This window comes from Brienomyrus brachyistius, chromosome 5 (genome assembly GCF_023856365.1).
Source record: "Brienomyrus brachyistius isolate T26 chromosome 5, BBRACH_0.4, whole genome shotgun sequence".
Classification (NCBI taxonomy): domain Eukaryota; kingdom Metazoa; phylum Chordata; class Actinopteri; order Osteoglossiformes; family Mormyridae; genus Brienomyrus; species Brienomyrus brachyistius.
The window spans coordinates 25,607,265-25,631,933 of record NC_064537.1 but is presented as its reverse complement, the minus strand read 5'-3'; positions in this window follow the sequence as shown (position 1 = coordinate 25,631,933).

Sequence of the window (24,669 nt, the reverse complement as noted above, 5' to 3'; positions counted from 1 at the left end):
CAAACGAGACCATGAGCAGTCAAAAGGCTAGTATGGGGAAGAACACGGGCAGACAGCAGGCACAACATTATTCACTAGACTGGGGGTGACGAGACAAACAGGTACTTAAATACAAAGACTTAACGAGAGGCAACAAGCAACAGGCGTGACAACAGGAGTGCATTAGGGAGAAGACAGGAGGACTGGGGGACATGACGGGCAGGACGTAACACATGTGAAGACCAACACTCTGCAGAAATATGCAGAATCTTTTCTTTCTGCATTATGTATTTCAAAATAAATTAATAAAAAACAGGGGAGAGTCAGGTGGGGTAATAATGTAATGTCAGGATAATGTAAAGCCCCTGGATTCACGTGCAACAGATCTCAATAAAAATGCAATATATAGCAATTTGTAGAGGAACTATGCTGATCATGATTATTTCCTGCAATATTTTGTATGAGAAACATTACGGTGCAATTGCAATATGGTATAAGTACAGTGTAGATATACATATTCACCCCTCCATCCTTCCATCCGCATTTACCCAGTATAGGGCCGCATTGAGCCTGGAGCCTGTATCAGGGACAGACCTGGAAACACCCTGGGCAGACTGCCAATCCACTGTAGGGCACAGAGTCACACAGCTGGAGGAAAGCGGCGCAAACATGGGAAGAACATGCAACTATACTGTCACACGCACATAACATTAAACACTACACATGCCATTAACGTGCAGCAGAATAAGAACACAATGCATGCTACATGCACATTTACCATTTTACTGTTTCCTGATTTACAGTTTACACTTGGCATCAGCCCAACAAGGCACCACATTGTCTTATGGGTATGTCCAGCTGTACAAAATGATAACTGCAACATTAGCTGCTACCTATAATGCCATTTATTTTTTGTTTTTGAATTATATTGTAGAAAATGTTCATATGGAATAAATAAGTTTAAACATATCAAGCTTTGTCAAAATACATACTGTATGCTGTAAACTGATCGTTTCAACTCACAGTTCACGATAAACATGGTGCTAACTGAGGTTAGCATGAATGTCAAATGATAATGACAAAAAGAATAATAAATTATTTTCCATTTTGTCTTGGAAAATCACATCTTTAGTCACATAGCTGGAGTAAATCAGCGCAAACATGGGAAGAGCGTGCAACTAAACTGTCACACAGAAAAAATAGCTAGAGGAGGAGCCTACTGCCTAGTGCTTTTATTTTAATCTGTGTAAGTAATGTCAGTCACAGTATCTCTGTTTGACATGATAATCATGTCATAAAATCACTTATTTATTTATTTGTTTGTTTGTTTGTTTGTTTGATAATTTATTACCCGAAACCCTTACAAATATGATCCAATCTTTTTTAAAAAGTATAATAATAATAATAATAATAATAATAATAATAATAAATGATAAAATAAAATAAAATAAAGAGCAACCAATCAGGACAGCAAGTGGGTGGGGGTGCAGGAAAATTATTTGGTTTTTTTTCCTATTGTTGCATTGATATTCATTGTGCAAGGTGCAAAAATGTTGTTGAGCTCTAACTCTCTTCATTATTAACAATTGTGTTTCGGGCGTAACATGGAATGAACCAACTGGAATGGCGCATCACCTCAGCAGTAAAAGGCAGTGGCACATGATCTATGCAGATTGCTTATACAATGGCATGTTTGCCCGACGAGCCGGCTCGCATTTTGGCAGAGGAAACAGATGTGCATGTGCATGAGGTGAAAAGGCACGGGCACGTCACCTAAGGGAGCCAGCCAAATTGCCTTTCGAGGTGAAACAGGCATGGGAAGAGGTAGCAGTGAGTGTGTCCTCATCTTCTGGCATCATTAGGTCACCCGTGCAGTGCTGAAGGCGGTATAATGATGTCAGAAGACGGGGAAAACAGACGCTCGCTGCTGAACGAGAACAGCAGCTGGGAACGGGGACGCAATTATGTTTGCGTGTTTTTATGTTTTTATCTGCAGTTCACAAAATATAAAAAAGTGCAATCTTTGTTCAAACAAAACACAACCTAGAGTTTTAAGGTGTTTAGAAATGTTCTAATGAAAGGCAATAGGGCGTTTAGCCTGGGAGACGATGGACGAGACGAGACCAGGGACCTGGAAGGCAACGGGGAACCGGGAACAGAGCAGACAGACAAACAAGCACAACGGCAGAAGCCAGGACAGGACCTGACACAGAACAGGCAACGCAGACAAGCAGGAGCAGGAGGGGACCTCGGAGGGACCGAGGGACAGGTGAAGGGGACGAGAGCAATGGGAGGCAATGAAGGGGAGCTGCAGCGGGCAACAGCACAGCCACAGCAAGCAACGGTGACATCCACTGACGCGCTGGAGTGGGAGGAACCGCAGGCGACCAACGAGGCATCGGAGGCGGGACCGAAGCTGGGCAATGAGGCGTCGGAGGGGAACCCGCAGGCGACAGCCAACCCAGAGCCCCAGGACCGGCAGGCGCCCCCCGAGCCACAGCCAAGGCGAGCCAGGGGGCAGGGCGAGTGGGACCCCAGCCTTGCGCCTGTGTCCTCTCTCCTTTTGGGACACTGAAAGGCGAGGTATAGGCCGGGATCGACCACGCCAGGGTGAGGGCGGAGGAGTCATGAGGGAGGTCCCTGAGGGGTCCCATTCAAGCTCTTCCACCTCCAAGGAGGAAGGAGCAATGGTCAGACTGTCTGGGACCTCCTCGGGGACTGGGACCGGTGCTATGGGGACTGGAGCCGGGTCAGGGACTGGGACATGGGCCATAGGGATAGGAGTCTCAGGCACGGGCGGTGTAGCAGGCGGAGGCGGCGCCTCGGGCGGTGCAGCAGGCAGAGACGGGACCTCGGGTGGTTCAGAAGGTGGAGATGGGACCTTGGGTGGTGCAGCAAGTGGAAGCAGGACCTCCAGCGTGGGTGGTGCAGCAGGCAGAGGTGGGACCTCGGGTGGTGCAGCAGACTGAAGCGGGCGGAGGCAGCGCTGCAGGCGGAGGCAGCGCCTCGGGAGGTGTGGCAGCCGAAGCAAGGAGCAGAGCCTTAGCTGGAGGCGGGCCGTGGCAGGCGCCTCAGGGACCGGCGAAGCAGGGGCCTGGGGTGAAGCAGGCGGAGGCGGCGCCTTGGGCGATGCAGCAGGCGGAGGCAGCCGGTGCAGTAACTCCCAGGACAGGCAGATCAGGCGCCAGCAGGATGTCGGGGAGCGCCGCTAGTGTTGGCGCCGTAAAAGCGGGCACTGCCCCTGGGGAGCCACAGAATAGCGTCCCACATAGCTCTAGCCCCCCAATTCGCTAGCCGCGCCACCCAATAGTGGTAAGTCACTTGAGGCGGCGGCTGCTCTGCGGCAGCGATGTCAGGGGCAAACCCTACCGGTTCATGGATCGGGAGGGGTTCCTCCCGATACTTGGCTGGGAGCCAAGCAACGGAGAGAGTGCAAGGCGCCCAGGAGGATTATAGGGGCTTCAGTTGGCCTCTCCTTTGGTCTCCTCCTCCTCTTTCTCCGGCCTGCAGTGGTGGAGAGAGGCTGTGCCGTTTCCTCTGGGACGGGAGGAGCAACTAACTGGGCTCTCCGCTCAGTTATCCAAGGCAGCACCTCTCAGGGGAGGTACGCGTCTCAGCCCGGGGACATCTGCACCAAAAGGTCGCCACTATTACTGGCCACCTCCAGTGCCACCGAGTCCTCCTGGACCTCGGGCTGTTTGAGCCAATATATTACCTCCTGCAGCAGACCAAGACGCTGGCTCTCGGTCTGCTGTGGCATTTTGGCTTGTGGGTCGGTCATTCTGTCAGGATCTGCGGAGGACAGGCAGGCAGGCAGCGGGAAAGGACGAGGCGGGTAGGCGTAATATGAGGTAAACGAGGTTTTAATCGGCAAGACTGGGGAACAGCGACACACATTACATCAATGACCGATATCAGACAGGGCAAGACTGATATACAAGAGACAAGTCGAAATAACAGGGAACAGCTGGGCACAATCGGGAAAGAACACGTGGATGATCAGGGGGCGTGGCACACACGAGGATTGGACGAGCTGGGCGTGACACTTGGGATAAATGATGCATCACAATTCAATAATAATGAAGAAACCTGAGATCAGTATTTTACATGTGTTATTCATTATTTGTTCCTACATTACTTCCTTCAGTGGTTCCTTCAATACTTTAGAAAGTTTTACATAATTAACAGACATATTGTAACTTCTTGAGATAAAAGATGAACACAGTTCATTAATGATGAACAAATATTAGATCAGTTTGTAAGTAACACTTAATTTCTGGTTAATTAATATGCAATACTACATTATTTGTGTCCATAAGTGTTGCCATAATCGCATTACCTTCTTAAGCAGGCTGACAAAAGTCAATGATTGCAGATTTCATGCTGCAAGCTGAATGCATTACTGAATAACTAACTATAACAGACCCTTTCCTGGAGATCAGCTGAGAAAAATAAACTGTATATTTCCTTGACAGTTTATCTTCCATGACTAATGTGTGACATGTTTTCTGGTTATTTAGAGATAAGTCTAAATGGTTTTTAAATGTCCAGAATTATAAATGAATAATATTTGACATATTTAGGTATATTTATCAATGACAATATATATAAAGTATAATATTTATTCCAATACAACCTGTTGCAACTCAGTACCCAAATCAAGCTGTCAGAATGAAATGGGCTTCCTTGTCAATAGTAAGTTGATAGTCACAGTTGTTTACTATTGTGGTGAAAGTAATTTGAAAATACAAAAGATTAGATAAAGTTTAGAATAGCTTAAAGAAAAATATATGCCACAGTACATCTTCCTTTACTTTCCATATAGTGATGAAATTCTTAAATGCATAATAACAGGAATATAAATGTATAGAATGGAAGTTCACCTAAGATTAAACAAAAGAGAACCATTGAGAAAACACAGCAAACGCGAAGCCACATAGCTGTGCTCAGTCTTGTTTCTGGGCCATGAATTGTGTATCAACATACACAAATCTCTATTTCATTGAGGCATATTAATATAAAATATGAGATTTTACCAGAAATTGGGTCTTTTGGAATTAATTCTGGGTCAAGAGCAACTGGGTCAAAAGTGTATAATTTTCAAATTTGGGTTTGCAAATATTATTAAAACTTCCACAATTTATTTTAAGTGTGTGGTTCTTTGTGGTTTGTACAGTTTCATGTACACATGTTGGGGTACAGGGAGCAAAGGTCTTTTCAATCAGAAAAATTATTCAGGACAAATAAAACTGAAGAATATCATACAATATCACTTAAAATAGTATGTAAAGAGTAGTCAGAATAAAATTTAGGTTAATCAATATTATATTCTGTTTAAGTCTAACAAACCATTTTGTGTTTAGAAAGTGAGACATTTGCTGCCTCTGCAACCAGCTTCATGTTACACTGAAACAGACCACTTAAAAATAAACATTCTTTAACATACATGGAGTGATATGCCTGTGTAAATCAGTTGAGTTGTACGGTAGGTAATCTGCTCAAAGCGATGTAGAGGGTGACCTTTGCCAAAAACAGTAGGAGTGTTCGTAGGAATTGTAACAAAAAGCTACAAGCCATTAGTTCTGGACCTTATCAGAGTGAGACACCACTGGGACATTATATGAATATGCTTTCCTTATTATTGGATTAGGCATTGATTTGAATGACATTTGTGCAAGATAGAACAACAAAGAATGATTTCCTGGGGGAACTTTTACTGAAGCAACATAATCTTACTACAGGGACCACATGTTGCCATTTTAATTATGACTATTTATGACACTCCCTAACTGCAAATATATTGCTATCACACATTAAATATGAATCTTCTTTCTGTATAGTGCGGATGTGAGTACATAAAAAAAAAACGAATGGCTGTTTAGAGCATTACAGCCTCGTACCTTTCATGTGGCCTTTCCTTCGTATGACTGACCTCTTTTTGCCCCTAACCTTCAAAGCGAGAAAAGTGTGACCTGTGTCATATTTGTGGCCAGATAATCAGAAGAAAAAGCAGATAAAAACAAGAACTTCTAATGCCGTAGGCAGACAATATGCCTGACCTAACCTGTGCCCTTCCAGAGCGTGTGTAAGATAAGACTGTTTTTGGTCACGAAAAACATGTTTTGAAAATGTATTATGAAAAGCAAGGCAGGATGGGAAAAAAACACACACAACCCACTGCTGTGGTAATTCGCAAACAATAATTATGGATATTTGTTATACAGCTGGTTCACTTTCAGCATACATTCAATGTCACAAACAGTCTGTTTCTTACCACATTAACTGTATATGGGCAGGGAGAAAAGCCACCATCTTCATTCGTATTTCGACCTGAAACAGAATTCGCACAGACAATCGCATGAGTGAAACAGATTTCTTTGCGGCAGTCGACTGATATTCATTCACTGACAGCATACAGGCATCTCCATTTTGTTCACACCCCCTTACTTTTTAATGTTGACTGACTTTTAAGAAATAAACAAATGGTTTCAATTTTGCATACCAGTAGAGATGTTTATTTTTCTGTGTTTGCAGCTTAATTTATCATAAATGATTTTACTAAAAAGTCCAGCTGCATTAATAAGCTTGCTAAACAACGTTATTTAAAACTTCAGAATAGTAGCATATGCAACATCAGTGCTAAATATAAATCTTAATATAAAGAAGCAGCCTCACTTGTGTTGGGTTAACAACACTACATCCTGCACTACATCGTCCATCTACGTCTTCCTACTGTTTGGACAATGCAGGGTCATGCGAAACCTGGACTTTATCCCAGACAACGGAATCCACCCTGGATGGGATGCCAAGCCTTTGCAAGGTACACACAGCCACACACTTTGGGAAACCTAGAGACACTAATTAGCCTAACCGCATGTTTCTGTAATATGGGAATAAAGCAGGGAACTTACAGGAAACACAGGGAGATGCTAACTCTTAGGATTTCAGTGCTAACAGTGGAGGTGTAAGGCAACAGTGCTACCCACTGATCCACCCAGCTGCAGTATCACTCCTCACCAATGTGCAGAGACAAAAGCAAGTTTCTATTGCGGCTTGACTGATCAATGTAAAGTCAAGATATTGATTTGAGCCACAAAAATTTCACACGGTTCTCACAACATCTGAAAATATACATCATCTTTTTCATCAGCATATTTATTACTTACGACTTTGTCCAGTTCAGAGTTCAGGTTGGTAGAGAGTAGAGAGAGAACTAGTCAGGCATCAAAGGAAAAAAAATGAATGAATATGTAAAGAGTTTAAACAAATTTTTTTATGTAATTAGTATTCTGATTTTAATGCTGGGATAAGCAATAATGCTTTGATGGAAATTATATATAAGCCTAGATATTTTCAGAACTCAAATCCATAGACAGCCATCATTTACAAATCCCTCTACATTATCTAATGTTGCCCCTGCCTTGCGCTCTGTTCTTCCTGCCATATGGTTCACCCCCATGACCCTCTCCAGGGTAAACAGTTGGATGGATGGATGGATGGATGGATGGATGGATGGATGGATGGATGGATGGATGGATGGATGGATGGATGGATGGACGGACTGATTACTTAATGCATTTACTAAAAGCTGACATTTTATTTTTTGAGATTTTTTTAAGAATAAGACACTGAACCCTTAGATAAATCTATACAAATCCAACAATAAACAGTGTATTTTCTAGTGGTGCTTAGACAAAGTCATCCTTCTTAACATGGGTGACTCCTCAGGGATGTAATAAATATGCTAATTAAGTTTTATGTCTTCTCTTTAATTTATCATATCAAATAATAGATCACTGGTTGAAGGTACATGAGTAAATATTTTATGACCCCTTATGTCATTCCCTTTCATGCAGATGTAGACTTCAAACACAGGCTGTAACACATATCTAAGTGCTATTGTAACTACACTGCGTTACGTTAGTCTCTCACTGAAGCCGTCATTCCCCAAAGACATTAATATTGTATAACATTGCTCTGCTAGTTCTAAAATGATACAAGAGGTAGGGAATGAGTTAAACTAAATGAGGGACTGGAAGGGGATGGCAGCAACATGATGCAAAAAGTTAACATTGAAAAAACACTTTACTGGTACAGTTTTACTGGTATGTGACTGTGCCCTGCGATGGGTTGGGTCGGTGCCCCATCTTCAGTTGTTCCCTGCCTTGCTTCCGCAAGGCCCCTTGCTTCGGATAACCGAATACGCGGTTTCTCAAAATGGATGAGTGGGTGGATACGGTTCTCATGACTGGCATCAGGATTTTGGGCAATCAGCAATCAGTCGACTGTTTTGTTCTTACCTAATCTACATTGTGACAATATACCAATGAAAAGATTTGAGTTTAAAACTATGGAGGGAGTAAATCTGTCACTTTGCCAAACGACAGCAGATGATCTTCTGAAGAAAAAAAAACACTTTGATATATCACTGGCACACATGTGGCCAACAAAAGAAAGAATGAAAGAATCTCTAGTGGGACAAACATCCATAAATGAACCTTTTTTCACCATAGAAACTGTTGCTATATCTAGCCTGTACTAACTAGCCAGCTCCTCCCATCAAATTGCTTGTTCGTATGGCCTCGTTAAAATATTGTATTTGAATTAGAAACTCTGCGAATAGCAGAGTATCTGCTTTGAGGTGCTGTACATAAATAAACTGAATATTAAAAAGTAGTGCAACCAGCCTGCATTCAGATTTTACCATTTGTTTTCCTTTCTACATAAAAAGAATTAACAGTGTATGTCAGATTTTATGAGGTTCAGTTTAGTTACACTACAAGCAATTTAGAGATAGCAACTCACATGTGAGAACCAGGAGGACACTGGTGCAAGCAGAGCCAGAAATGGGAATCGAATCTACAATGTTTGAGGTGTGACACTACAATGTGAATCACTGAGCCACCATGCTGCCCCATCATGCACCGTCGCAAAATGTTTTCGTATTTATAAAACAAAATGTGTTCAGTGATTCTTGTCATTTGTTCATTTTCAACTACAGTGCTAAGTGACTGCAAACTGCACTTATGTGTATAAATAAGCGGAAATAAAAACAAATTATAACATAAGGAAAATAAACATAAAGAAATGTTTATCATCTTTCTATCTTGGCGACACCAACAGGAAGCCTGAATTTAAGGCAGAACAGACAGGTACATACTAGTCTGGAAAAAGATCAACGGGACAACCAGGGGGCATAAATATATCAATCATGAGACAGTGTGCAGCTCTTTGGGTTAGGATGCTGTGCCTGTGATTGCAAGGTTGCTGGTTCTAACCCCATGCTCAGTAAGGAGATTTCACTTTTGGGCCCCTGAGCAAGGCTCTTAACCCCCAATTGCACTAGGAACTGTCTCACCCTGCATTCTCAATTGCATGTTGTTTTAGTTTTCTTTTATAATTTTCTCATGGAAGAATTGTGAGATATCTCACCAATTCACGCATTGTACACGTATATAAAAATCCATATACACATACCATTTTATTACATTTATTTTTACAAAGCGATGTACAAGTGAAGAAAATAACACATTACAAACACAGCTGTCGAGGAGCTGACTATGCATGAGTGCAGCTATGCTGAGCTTCCAATAAATGCCCAGTTACTAGTGAATGCAGCCTAGAAGCAAGAGCTACACATATTTAAAAAAAAAAAAAAAAAAAAAAAAAAACATAAGACAATTCAACAACATGCTGGATTATATCATATACTATAATAGCACAATCTCCCATGACCGAATTAGCAGAGATGCTGTGATCTTTGTCCTGACCCTGTAATCCTGCAGCCTGGGACTGTCTAATAAGGGGAATGAGCCTTTCTTGTAGCATGTAATCTTGTTCAAGGTCTCCCAGAAATGATGGTACTAGCTGCCCTATGTAACTCCTAATGACCTCTTTTTTGCCTGTTGATTGGTTGACCCATTGTTTTCAAAAACCTTCCACATTGGAGTCCTGTACATTGTACGTTACATTCCAGACAAGCTCTGGTGGCTTGTCTGACGCAGCACCAAGCTGAGTTTATAGTACATGCGATCAGTTCCGATCAAAATACAGGGTTAGTGAGTCTGAAGGGTATCCCATGAAAGGCCACCGGAAAGGGTGCGGAACGCATGCCTGTACATCACAAGACACACTCCCAATCAGTCACATTCAGTAGGAAGTGTAATTTTTGGACTCTGAGAGGAACTTAAGTACCTGGAGGAAACCCATACAGTCAAAGGAGGGATTTGAAAACAACAACAACAAATACTGCATTGACAAGCTGCTTGATGTTGGCCAAATTAACATCATTTGTCCTCACGTTGTCCTCATTGTCATCAAAAAATAAAAGTCAGCTGTCGGAGGGGTACAGGTTCATTGCAGTTTCATTCTTCTACTGAGCTAAACTGGAACTCAGGATTAAAGAATGTTAGGGTGTGTGTGTGTGGGGGGGGCAGATATATATTACATTGTGGAAACCAAATATCCCCACAATGTAACAAAAACCTGTTATTTTGGCATCGTGGGTACTCTGCATTTTTTCAGTCTCCACAAGGGGAAACTAAATTTTATAAAAATCTGTGATTGCAATCAAAAAACTAAAAATGCCAAATGACTTGCAGGGCTCTCAAGTCTCATGTATTTCAAACAGTTGACTCACACGCCACACCTTCTGTTTCTCACGCTGAGAAATTAGGGATAATGCCCACCAAGGTGTCACATAGGCATATGGAGTGGACTTTTCCACCGAGTACATAGCTGTCCTGATTGAGTTAGACAGAGTTAATACCCACATACGGGCCAATAAGAAAATATAATTTGTTGCATGTGATCAATGAGATATACGTTGTAGCCCATAACGGATGTAACCTCACTCCAACTTTTTGATTAAATGTGCGAGCCCATGATTTTTGTTGGTTACTTGTTAAGGTTAGGACTGGGTAGGGTTAAGGTTGTCATTGTTGGGATTAGGGTTTTTCACCATAGAAATCAATGGACAGTCTCCACAAAGATATGAGTATGTGTGTGTGTGTGTGTAGAATAAACATTTCAAATAATAGTACAACATACAATAATAAATTTCAATTAAAAGTAGTCTCGTTTAGGAACAACATCCATTTTTTTTCTTAACAATGTGCTAACATTATTAAGAAATTCATTGCTTTGAGGGGCATGGTAAAGTAGGAACCTTGAAATTTGTGCGAAGTATGAAGTATTATTAAATGGATTTAAAATACATGCACACAAGTTATGTTAAGTAACTAGTGACTACCTACTTCATCAGGGTGATAGACTGACCTTGCAGAATTTAGAGATCAGATTTTCAAGCAAATTTACACTGCACAAAACAAATGAATCAAGCAATTTTGGAACATGCAAGTTTATTTAGCGTATATCAGTCACATGTTAATGAATAACAAGGCAGAAAACCTATTTCTCAGCATGGCTTGGATATATGACCCTGCGAAATTGACAAGGTCCCAGTACTTCATTTCCCTTGACAGAAATAGCAATGGCCCATTTTACATTTTGCAGTGCATAGCCAAGGAAAAAAAAAAAAAACCTTTTGTCATGAACTCAGGGTTGTGCATCTGCTCCCTTGAGGAACAGCGGGAAGCAGTGATTTATCTGAATGGCAATAATTGTGCAGCTCATTTTATTCCAGTAAGGATCTTTCAACCACAATCAATTTGGCTTGACATCATAAATAATGGTGGCCCGGTGAGTAATATAAAGACTGTAGCAAACAGTATTTGGAGTGCTGGAATGGAGTAATTGCAGACGGGTGAGTGGGGTTGTAAGAGAGAACTCGTGCAAAGTCTGCCATATTGGCAACATTACCTAACTCCTTTTTTGGAATTGTTACCTGCACCAACTGAGCTACAGAAAACTGATCGAGAGACTCTGTACTGGCATATAAATATCTTGTTACTGTAGTGTATATGTTATACATGCCATTTTAATATGACTTTGTTTTATTTTGGCCAGTAATATCTTTAAAAAATAAAATCATCGATATGCCAAAAAAGACAGTCACAGCACCTGCAGGTAGTTATAGCTCACAGTGAATCATTATGGGTACAGAATACTTTGATTATATATGCTTAAAAAGAAACTTATGTGCTTTTCAACCAATTAAAAATCAGTGTAGAAAATCAAAGGCTGCTATGTATTATTTTGCATGAACAGCCACCTGGGAAAGGCGTCATGCACCACTGACTGGGATAAGAGGTTAAAAAGATGGATAAAGCCCATGATCAACTAAAGAATGAATGTAATTAAAGCTTACCGCCATTTGAATAAAAGTTCCATAGTCTGGGTTGAATTATAGAGAATAAGTGGTAGGTGGACAAAAATCCATTAGTCATGGTCACCTGAGTAAGACTCTTAATTATCACAATCAGTTAATAATAATAGAATTTAAGTCAGAAAAGGCTCCTGATTCAAAATACAAGAAATCTTTAGGAGGAAAAAAAATAAAAATAAAAAATAAATATATATATATATATATATATATATATATATATATATATATATATATATATATATATATATATATAAATAAAAATCAGGATTTTTTTTTATCAAAAGGGGGACAACACATGTGCAGAAGTTGCCAACTGTCAATTGCTCCAAACTTCGTGTGGCCTTCAGATTAGCTGCATAGAGAACTTCATGGAATGGGTTTCCATGGCTGAGCAGCTGCATCCAAGCCTTACATCACCAAGTGCAATGCAAAGTGTCAGATGCAGTGGTGTAATGCACACCACCACTGGACTCTAGAACAGTGGAGATGTGTTCTCTGGAGTGAGGAATCACGCTTCTCTGTCTGGGTATCTGATCGACAAGTCTGGGTTTGGCGGTTACCAGGAGAACGGTCCTTGCCTGACTGTATTGGGCCAAGTGTAAAGTTTGGTAGGGGGGATTATGGTGTGGGGTGTTTTTCAGGGGTTGGGCTTGGCCACCTTGGTTCCAGTGAAATAAGTTCTTAATGCTGCAGCATTCAAAGCAATTTTGGACAATTTCATGCTCCCAACTTTGTAGGAACAGTTTGGTGACGGCCCCTTCCTGCTCCAACATGACTGCGCACCAGTGCACAAAGCAAGGTCCATAAGGACATGGATGAGTGAGTCTGGCGTGGAGGAACTTGACTGGCCTGCACAGAGCCCTGACCTCAACCTGATAGATCACCTTTGGGATGAATTAGAACGGAGACTGCGAGTCAGGCCTTCTCATCCAACATCAGTACCTGACCTCACAAAAAGAAAAGGAAATCCGTCATCAAGAAATAATTATTTTTCACAAAAACACATGTGCCACCAACATTGGCAGTGCTAATATCCTTGCAAAGGGTGGTTGTACAAAGGAATAAATGTTGGGGTGCCAATAATTGTGGCACATGTGTTTTTGTTGAAAATAATTATTTCTTGGTGAAGGATTTGTTTTTCTCTGATTAAATGTATTTCAGTGAATAGTTGGGTATATTAGACATGAAGCTACTTCAACAAAAGGTGGATTTTTTTCTAACCTATTTTATAATTCTTTACGAAGGGTGCCAATAGTTGTGGGGGGCATTGTGTGCTTGTGTATATACGGTAAATCACATGGTTCATTCATTGTAGCAATGTATGCATGGAAAATAAAAGCAGAAATAAACTGCTGATGTCATGGAAAGGGTATCCTACTGGAAAGTGGGTAGTGATATCCCATATGAGTAGCAAGACAAATCATAGGATCAGGGAAAATGGAAAAATACTATTGATGCCTATTTGTTTGAGGGACTAATAAACTCTTAGAATGTTGTCCTGTGTTATTGGGGATGTGGTAAATACAGTGAAGTAAACTGGGAAGGATCCACCAGGTGTCACGATCGGCGCTGATTAAGCGGGTGATCGCTCAGGCAAGCGAGCAAGGAGCAGGCAGACAGGCGGAATACGGGGAAATACTGGGGATTTATCGGCGAAACAGAAATCGGAAGCACGGACATCAACAAACATCAATAACGGACAAGGGACACAGGCAAGACTTGGACTCAAATAGACAGGACACATCAAAATAACTAGATACAGCTGGGTACGATCAGGGAAGCACACGTGGATAATCAGGGGGGCGTGGCACACACGAGGATTGTAGAAGCCGGGCGTGACACCAGGGACCAGTTAATGGCTGTCCCTGGGAAGCTTATGTACCGTGGTATGTATTACTTCTGCTCAAATGAAAGGACTTCAGTCTTTTAGTCCTACTGTACTCAAATACATCAAAAGTCACTTGAAAATGCGCAGGTGCTCCATTATCAAACATTGCCTATTGTCTTCTATCAAAGGAAGATCCCAAGCAACAGGGGGAAAATGCACAGACAGAAGAAGAAATTACAAATTTTATTGTAGTGGTGAAATTTCCCCTTTGTAAAATGACAATAAAGGTAATATTTAATTATCTCAAAAGATCAGTGAGAGCCATTAACAAAGTAAGACAAAAGAGTCCAGCTTTTATCAGGATGTTTTGTTTACTGTTCTGAGTTTAAGTTTTATTTTTTATTTCTCTATACTTAAAATTTTAATTCAAAATAAATTTTGTGTTGTGCTGTGAGAAAATTTAGGTCACAGTATAAATGTTTTATATAGAATTTAGGTCGTACTACAAACGCATGAGTAGTGGCAGTAGTTGTAATATAATGTCCAGTATGTTTAATTTACTGTATCCAGATATACCAGGGTAGCATCACATATACTGTATGCCAGGTGTTCTGGTTGTTAGCTGGTCTGAATAGAGTCTATTTATGACTGAGGCTCCCCACCAACATTGAATTGTATTCTACATTGGTTATAGGCCAAGTTTAGGCTCTTGGCTGAACTGGTGGTTGATATGTGGCCATGTTGTGGCCTAAATATGGCCCAGGTGTGACAACAGCATCTGGGCCAACCACAGGTCCTCATTTCAAGCAAGTATTATGAAAGTGTACATTGTGTGGCAGAACTGGGTCAGAAGAGGCCTGCCTGGACCACAGATGCACAAGGAATAATTCTTTCCTTTCAGGTCCAATTAAAGGCAACAACCAAAATATAATTACCTGATTAATTGATTAAGAAGTAGCAGGAACAAGTCTGCTTTTACTTTTGAATATTTCATATATGGAAATTACTGCTATTACAAAGAGACATTTCTTCAGGTCAGGATTCTTACTGGGTAACTTTTGGCAAGTTTCTGGAAATGCAGTAATAGGTTTGAAACAGCATCATATTAAAATTATACTGTCAGATTGTATACTAAAATTAATTGTTACTTCACTGCAAGTTTACAGCAAAATAAATGGGAAGATTATGCAGGAAGTATATGAATAATATTGCTTTGTCAATCTCAAAAGCAAGGAAATCACCATGGTACACTACTGCCGTGTCTTATGATGAACTGGCTCACACAAAGCCTGATTATGTGTTAGAGGCAAGGGTCAGTTATACAGCTGCCTGTTGTTAACCAGAAGCAAATGTACTCATGGTTAGAGATCAGGATCCCTGACCTCAACAACATTGACTGAAATGTAAATTCTGCTCAATTCCAGACAATTCTACAGTTGAATCCTGGGCAATGCACTCATAATTGGATCATGCACGACGGCAAGGATATGAAACATACAAGCAGTTCATACTCATAAACCTAAAAAATGAATGGAGGTTTACAATTTGGCTACAATTGTTATTGTCAAAATTAGTGTTATTGGTTACTACACTACACTCATGGGCAAAAGAATGGGCCGAATCCAAATTGCACAACATTACGTTTGCGCCTATTTATTTGACCCAGCAGTGTATATGACACTGTTTGTCATATTGCACTGTTTGTCTTGTCTTTTATTGCACTGTTGTTTGTCCAACCTCCCAATGCTCTACCTTGCAACTATAGCATAAGAATTGTGTTCTGTATCTGTTAATCATAAAGGTATATTATTCTACTTACTGAACAGTGTTAGCAAATCATCTGGTTTAGAATATTCACTAACTTTTAACTTTCAAGTTTACTTTCCTCTCCTTATCTGACACAGTTTTGTACAAAGGCAAGCTAATAGCCTAATTCTCATGCTTCCGCACTTAGGGTGAGTGAATACAAAGCTTTCTGTTTGTATGCAACCTAATGTAAATTTTATTTCTAAAGCACATTTAAACAACTGAAATATCCCAATGTGCTCTACAAAGTTAGCATAAACAAGAATAAGACAACCCCACAAATAATCACAAACAATATATCCAACCAGGACTAAAATAGTAAAATAATTACTGTCAACAGTCAGAACTAAAAGGCAATCTATGTCATGCGACAAAAATGGCCAAGGCAAGAGCAGGCATAAGGACAGACAACAAGGGATATATTAAAGAAATTGAACAGGTTTAACAACAGTGAAAAGCACAGGGGGAAACACAGGGCCAACATTAATGATCAGAATGGGGAGCACAAGCCTGGGAGGTACTTTTTTACATGACTAACGAGGGAGCAGATGAGAGGCAGCTGGAGTGAGTCATAGGAGGGCTGAAACGAGAGGTAAGACAAATTAGTAACAGGTGTGGCTTGTTAGAGCCACACTATGGAGAGAACAAGAGGGGTAGGGAGGCATGGCGTGACAGTCTGTAAAAAATAGGTTTGTAATCGCAATTTAAAAAGAGGGGTTGAAGGAGGGGACCTAATCTCCAGCGAAAGATTATTCCAGAGATTTGGTTGCATAAACCAAAAAGCATGGTCACCTTTGGCTTATACCAGGCTTATAGTAGAGAAAGTAAAAGTTTTTTGGATGATCTCAGCTGTCTAGACCCACAATGATATGGAATTAAATCAGTAATATAAGAGGAACATAACCTGTTAAAGCCTTAAAGACATTTAGCAAAACTTTTAATTGAATCCTATACCAGACTGGGAACTAGTTCAACATTGGCAAAATAGGTGTTATATGCTCCCATTTTTGTTGTCTTAGTCAATATTCTAGCTGTGGTGTTCTGAGCTAGTTGTAGACGAGAAAGTGATGATTTACTGGGCCTTTTTTTCCTCCAACTTAATTATTTCTCCTGCAGCTGATTATCTTCCACAATAGCTTATATGAAATTAATAACTAACCATGTGGCATTTTACCCATTTCCTATACAGGATTTCATCAACAGAAGAGCCGCACTCTCTGAGTTTTTCATGAGCCGGCCAAGTGTCATCTTTACCCAATCAGAGCACTTTGACTCAACATCTGCAGGCAGCCAAAGTGTGATTCCAAAATCATCTGGCTCATGTTCCATGCACTCTGTGCCCCAGTTGAAAACAGCTGCTCAACTGTAATAATGTTTTGCCCAAGCTTGGAACACACAATGCATTTTTTTATGTGATCCTGGCCTCAGTTACTAGTGCAAATCTATTAGAGCACAGGGATGTATGCCTGTCACTGTTTACTGTCAAACTTCATTATATCAATGCATCTGTCTCTTTCCAGAAAAAAAGAAGCCCCACTGTCAGGACCACAGGCCTCCTGCATCAAGTACATTTGGCCCCATTTCCCCATGAAAAAGCAACAGTGCAATAAAAGCATCCAACTTATCAAGTAGCATTATACATGCATTGCTTTTTTGGAGGTGAATTTCTGCTTTGTTGCTGCTCTAAATATAGTAAAGCATCAGACTGTCATCCCAAAAAATGCATTAATTGCCCTTTATCAAAATATAAATAATAAGTTGCATATTTTGTGTGCAGTTGGTCTATAAGTAAGCGCAAAAATGCTACGACTGGATTATCTCTCAACAATTTGCACATCAGGATGTACAATATCCCTGCGTCATCATGTGCCAACAGCAGATGAGGGGATTCTGCAGTTACAGTATTTACCAAATGATTTTGGATTAATGGTACACTACAGATAATATTAAAGCATACATTTGGTAGAGTCCATTACCATAATCAGTCCAGTAGTTTATGTAAGCAAAAAAAACAAAAAGAGCTCAAATGCAAGTAAAACTTAGTTTTATGAAATACAATGAATGATTTACAGTATTTACCTTAATAGTTTGGTTTATGTCTGTGGGTTAAAAACCAAACTTATCTGAAGAGTAATGTCATGGATGGCTGAAAGGCAAAATCAAAACAGACACACCGATGGTTCTGGTGATGCCGTAATGGAGATTTCCCAAAAATTCCAGTGCCAGGTATGAAAGAAGCAAGAAAAAAATGGAATTTACTAAATTGGAAACAAACAAATAAAAACAAATGTAAAAACATACACTTATCAAGCAAAATGAAGTGTTATTAAATCAGAGCACTTTCTATAGCTGTACCTGGACAGGATCAAGTGACTGCTGGTTGCCCAGCGTCAAGGAAGTCAGCCTCTGAGACTGAACCACGAGCAGTTTTACAACAACTAATCTATTCTAGGCAATAAGCTTTTTCCATTACCTTATTCAGGCATCTGACCCCAATATAGAAAATACAGCATACAAAAATATCATTCTTACCCTCTTAAAAACCCTAGAATTAACTAGCACACATTAAACATTGCCATTCTGACCTGCCCCAGCAAACTACAAGTTCCATCTACTCCCCTTGCTTGGGACCTCTGATGGAAGTCGGCCATCTTGGCCAGCTGGAAAACCAGGTAATTTAGCTACCGCTCCACCACAAAATTTCACATTTAATTATTAGCCTACTTGTAATTATTTGTAATGTATCAACTTCACATCCAATGTGACTTCACAATGATTTGTGACAGTGTACCTCTTTGTCATATCGGGGTAATGAAGAGCCTGTGAAAGACAATAAAAATGGGAAACAACAGAACATGTGTGTTTGCATTTGACTGGGGTGTTTTTAATCCCCAGTAAATGGTTGAGTGAGCATACATACCTCTATTACAAATAGTGTTAAGAGTAATAGATTTAAACAGAATATTATGTACACCAATCAGCCATAACATTAAAATCACTGAATGGTAAAGTGAATAACATTGATTATCTCATTACAATGGTACCTGTCAAGAGTGCCACTACATATTAGGCAAGAAAACAGTCAGGTCTTGAAGCTAATGTGCTGGAAACAGGAGAAATGGGCAAGATGGCTAGATGACTGGCTATGTCAGACCAATTCCAAAACAGCAGATCTTGTGGGGCATTCCTGATATGCAGTGGTCAGTACCTACCAAAAATGGTCCAAGCCAAGCCAACCGGTGAACCGGGCAATGGGGTCATGGACACCAAAGGCTCACTGAAGTTCATGGGGAGCAAAGACTAGCCTGTCTGGTCCAATCCCACAGGATTGTAGTACAAATTGCTGAAATAGTTAATGGTGGCTATGATAGAAAGGTGGCAAAACACACAGTGCATGACAGATTGCTGTGTATAGGGCAGATCCATGCCATGCTGACTCATGTCCACTGCCAAAAGCATCTACAGTGAGGGGCAGATTAATGAACAAGCTTGCATAGGCTACAGTCTTGGGGTCCCAAAGTGATTGGGGGGGGAGCGTCATTGGCCGTCTAATGTTTTTTTGAGTTGGTTTTCTTTAAAGCGATTCTTTGTAAGTCTTCTATGTTTGCAAGTTGGTGATTGGTTAAAACTGAATGGGGAGACCAATTGAAAATGCATCTCTTTTTCTGCATTGTTTTTATACCATTGTGTATTTTCTAGTATGTATATGTATTGTCTGTTTTTTATTTATAATGGATTTTATGAGCATGATCCATGAGTTTTCTGCCAGGAAAGCAAACAGGAAAATGTTCTAATGGCCTCGTTTTATATTCTTTTGGAATTTGCCCCTCTCTGTGAATGTATCTATGGTCCATGCTATCCATGACAAATGCACATTGTAGATGAATTTGACATGCATGTGGTTAGAGTGTAATGTTTTAAGGTTACTGCAATTGAGATGTGTTTATTCAATGAGGTTTCTGTTGTGCTCTTTCTGGTTGCTACATATGATTAATGTGAAAGTATATGCTCACTGGTTTGTTGTTCGTCTGTTGTGATTGCTCTTGTTTGATATAGTGAAATTATTTTATCGTTACTATGGCTGCATGATATCACATCGCAATATAAGCACAATTATATGGCGCATGTGAAATAATCACCAGGGCTTTAGATGACAGGCATAAGCATTTTCCCAGACATTGGGTTTTCAGTACCGTACAGACCATACAGATCTGTATAAAATCAGTGTGTCCTTATGTTTATTAAATTGGGTTATTGGCGCACGCGACATACAACTGTTTTGGCTGTATTGTGGAAGCAATAAGCGCTGAAGTGGAGGTGAAGAAATAGACAGCTCAACAGCCACAACATCTTTTGAAAGAGGAGACATTGTGGATAAACAAGGTAAAAAAGACTTTGGTGGTATGGCGATACGTTTTACAGTTTAAATTGTGGGCATAAGTAAATGTCTGTATAGTACCAGAAAGCCAGTCATCAGTACCCCTGGTGATTATTGCACATGAGCCATATAATGTCAATGTGATATAGTGCAGCCCTGATAGTTACTAATATTTAGCAGTTTCATAGTTAATTGTTGTATCGTTTTGGGGAGTGGGTACAGAAGAGGGGCCTATGGAAAGTGTAGTCTTGGGGTCCCTGAAATCATTATCTGCCACTGCCTACAAGGGGCATATGAGCATCAGAAATGGACCATGGAGCAATGGAAGAAGGTGGGCCTGATCTGAGGCGTTACGTTTTCTGTCGTGTCATGTTTTTAGCTAGGTGTGTGGGTGTCGTTTTCCTGGGGACAAAATGGCAACAGGATGCAAGCCGAAGAAGGCAAGCAGGTGGAGGCATTGTGATCCTCTGGGCAATGTTCTACTGGGAAAACTTGGGTCCTGGCATGCATGTGGATGTTATTTTGATATGTATTATATACCTAAACATTGCTGCAGACTAAGTACACCCCTTCATGGTAACATATTCCTCAATGACAGTGGCCTCTTTCAGCAGGATACTACATCCCACCATACTGCAAAAACTGTTCAGGAATGGTTTGAGGAACATGAAGAAGGGTTTAATGTGTTGAACTGGCCTCCAATCTATAGCATGTGGTGGACAAACATGTCTGATCCATGGAGGCCCCACCTTGCAAATTTCAGGACATGAAGGATCTTTTGCTACTATCTTGGTGTCAGATACCACAGGACACCTTCAGAGGTCTTGTGGAATCCATGCCTCGATGGATCAGAGCTGTTTTGGCAGCACAAGGGAGATCGACACAATATTAGACAGGTGGTTTTAATGTTATGACTGATCGATATGTAATTTGAGTACTTTCAGGAAACACAAGCAAGGAAACAGTGGTATCCACCGAGCCACCATACAAAACAATAATATATTTTTGTTTGTTGCAATATTCTCTGTAAACTCTGAACACTGTACTATGTAAAACTCCCAGGAAGGTGCCTCTTTATGAGATTCTGGAAAAAACAAGTTTGGCAAAACAACAACACTTCTTTCAAAATTGCTTAGATCAATCATCTTAGCCATTTTAAAGCTTATAAGAAATGAATCTCTTGACCCTGACTGTGTGCTGTATACATTGAATCGTAGCCTTATGATGCAATGTTTGGAGGAACAGGATTAACAAGCAGGTGTACCTAAGAAACTGGCTTCAGTGTATGTATGGCATAAAATAAAATGTGCACAGTGAAAATAAGCACTGATCTGGCCATAGACATTGCTCTTCGTGGCAGCTTGACACTGACCAGTGCTGATAATTTGACAGACCTTCCCAGAATTGATTTCGTTATTTGTGCCAAACTGATTCAGTGTTCAGATCAATCAGGCTCGCCTCCCCTGATGGTATTGGATGTCCCACAATGCAGGTTCTTAAAAATATAGCTGGGCTAGACACAGGATACAGTCCATGTGTATCTCTCAGAGAATTAAATACTTTGGACTAGTTAAAAACCAAATGAGCCCATAAAAACTGATGTAGCGAAACCCAGACAAACACATTTTGTCAAACTAAATCCCAAGGCAGACGGAATAATATCCAGTTTTTTTCTAGTAGATTATTATCCTTTTGCAGAGATATGGGAGGTTGGAAATATGTAGCACAGTGGCGCTTTGAACAGAATTAGAACAACAATACTCATTGTGGAAGAGTGAGGAAATTACATTCAATGAATGGGAACTATATATATGTAGAATAAAATAATTCTAGTATTTTCAAAGATGAGGGCAAAAAATATTTTATCTTGCGCAGTGGAGGAAACATCATATATACTGTAATTTCTCACACTAAAATAATACCTAGTCCTGTCTGCCTATCTTAAAATAATGAACTCCCACACTAGGCTTGTTTCTTTGAGAAGCATACATTTGAATGGACCCCCAAAATAAATATGTAGACATTCATAGAATTTCATATATAGAATGGTAAATATATATATATATATATATATATATATATATATATATATATATATATATATATATATATATCCTCAGAGACTGTAGCGATATACATGAGTGGGAGACCATGAAGCAGCTGACATAAAAATCAAAAAGCAAGCAGACATGCGAATGCCTCACAAAAGCGATAGAGAGTGTTTTTACTCGTCAGTGTTATTTTATTGGCCTTTACAATTCGTTATATATTATAATGTTACTCCCAGGATCAGCTGGGGTTTTTAATCTGCGTTCTCAGATACTAAAGATAATGAAGGTGCACCAAGCTCACTCAGTGCAGTGTAATAGAGGAAGGAGCCATAATATGGATTCAGTAGAGGCCAACTAAATTCCCTTTGCACTGGACACATGTGGTACATGAAGTACCACACTGAGAAATCAAAAGAACTACTGTAGTTCCCCCATATGCTCAGGTGACACGTACCAAGATCTACTGCGGATGACCGAAACCGTGGATAATACTGAACCATCCGAAGATCCCATATATAACATGATTTTCATGTATACGCGTATGTACATTTTTACAAGTGTGACTGATAAATTATGCGCAGTGATACATTATCAACATTAAATGTAATAATAAAGTATTGTTTACATTATTATATATGTTCTTTCTTGACTGAAATGTACTTTGATAGCTTCTAGGCTAATTCGATAGAACAACGAAAAAACATGTATCAAAGGATGATGAAGCAATGCAAATCATGCATTTTTATGCATTTTTATAAAACATACACTGTGATAACATGCCAACAAATGTGATCTGTGAGAACGCTAGAGGCAGATTGCGTGGGAGATCTGTGGGGAAGCGTGAGTAGGGGGGACAAAGGTAGAAGAGTCATGTATTGGGCGTAACTGGGATGGTGGATTTCACACTCTTGGAGTGTGGTTTCAAACTTACAAACCATTTATTTCGGCAATTTTCAAATTGTCATTACTGAGCCCGTGGATACAGGGGTTCCACTGTAAGGCAAAAGCTCTTTGGGATCTACAATGGGTGGATAAATTCCACTCTGTTCCCATTTCTGGGTTTATTACTGGCTACCCTCCTACCCCATGGCTAATATTAACTCGGCTCCAGCCAAACCAGATTCCCAGAGATCTACAGTGCAAAAAAAATCACCTCCTGAAACATCCTTGTCATCAGAGAAATGTTTTTTAAAGTCTAATTACAGTCACATTGAAAAGGGGGGGGGGTACATTCTATTTTACATTGAGAAACTGTACTTAACATTTAGTTTTATTACTTTACATTTTTTTTCAATTTTATTTAAATACATGCCTCAATATGCATCTATAAAATATGAACATATACCAAAACTTCTGTATCGCATGACAACATACTGTACAATATCACTCATATATGGAGTTACACGATTCTGATATTTGCCTGAGAAAGGATCTTCTTCCTTTTTTTATCTTATTGCAAAGGTTTGAAAAAAACTTTGAGCACACGTCAGATGTATCAAAACTTAGACATGGAAAAGACTACAGATCAATGTAATTGCAAAGTTTTGAGCTGAGACTGATAGGTTCTCTTATTCCAAGAACTGGCCAGTCACTGCTTGTCTGTGTATTTCTGACATATTATAAGTTCACTGTTTCATTATGAACCCTGTCTCTCCACATACATTAGGGGAATCAATCTCTATAACGGTAACTAGCTCAGACAGTGCTGTCATCACAGGGATGCTCACATGAATACAGAAAGCACTGTCTCCTCAAATCATATTGTACTTCAGGGAAATTACAGCGTGTTCAATCCATCAAAATACAGAACTCTTTCTGGTCTATTCCATTCATGAATTGCATCCAAACGCCCAAAACACATTAAGATTAGGGGTTTGATGCAAATCAAAAGTTTCATGAAGTTCATTCAGCAAAAAACGACTTCCCACAAATCTCCTCGATTTTTACTGATGCTAAAGCACGATATATATTTTTTAAGGATAAGCTGTTCATTTACATCTAGGGCGCTAATCTACACCCAGTGCGAAGTGGTGCAAGGTGCAACACAAGTGTCTTTTCTAGCATGCGCCCAACGCAGCTATCATTTTCTCATCCAGCACCCACATCATTTAAATAGAAAATTTAGCACCTATGGGCATATCTGTCTTAAGATGAAGTGAAATCAGGCACATTGTTAGCACACTGCTATCTTGAGGCAGTGAAATTTGACTGCACTTTTGACCCACAAAAAGCTGGTCTGATGTCAATGGGGCAGTACTTCACTGTTATTTAATGGGCAAGCTATCAAAATAGTAACCTGCACCTACATAGGTGCATGCACAACATGCTTACAAGGCTTGTT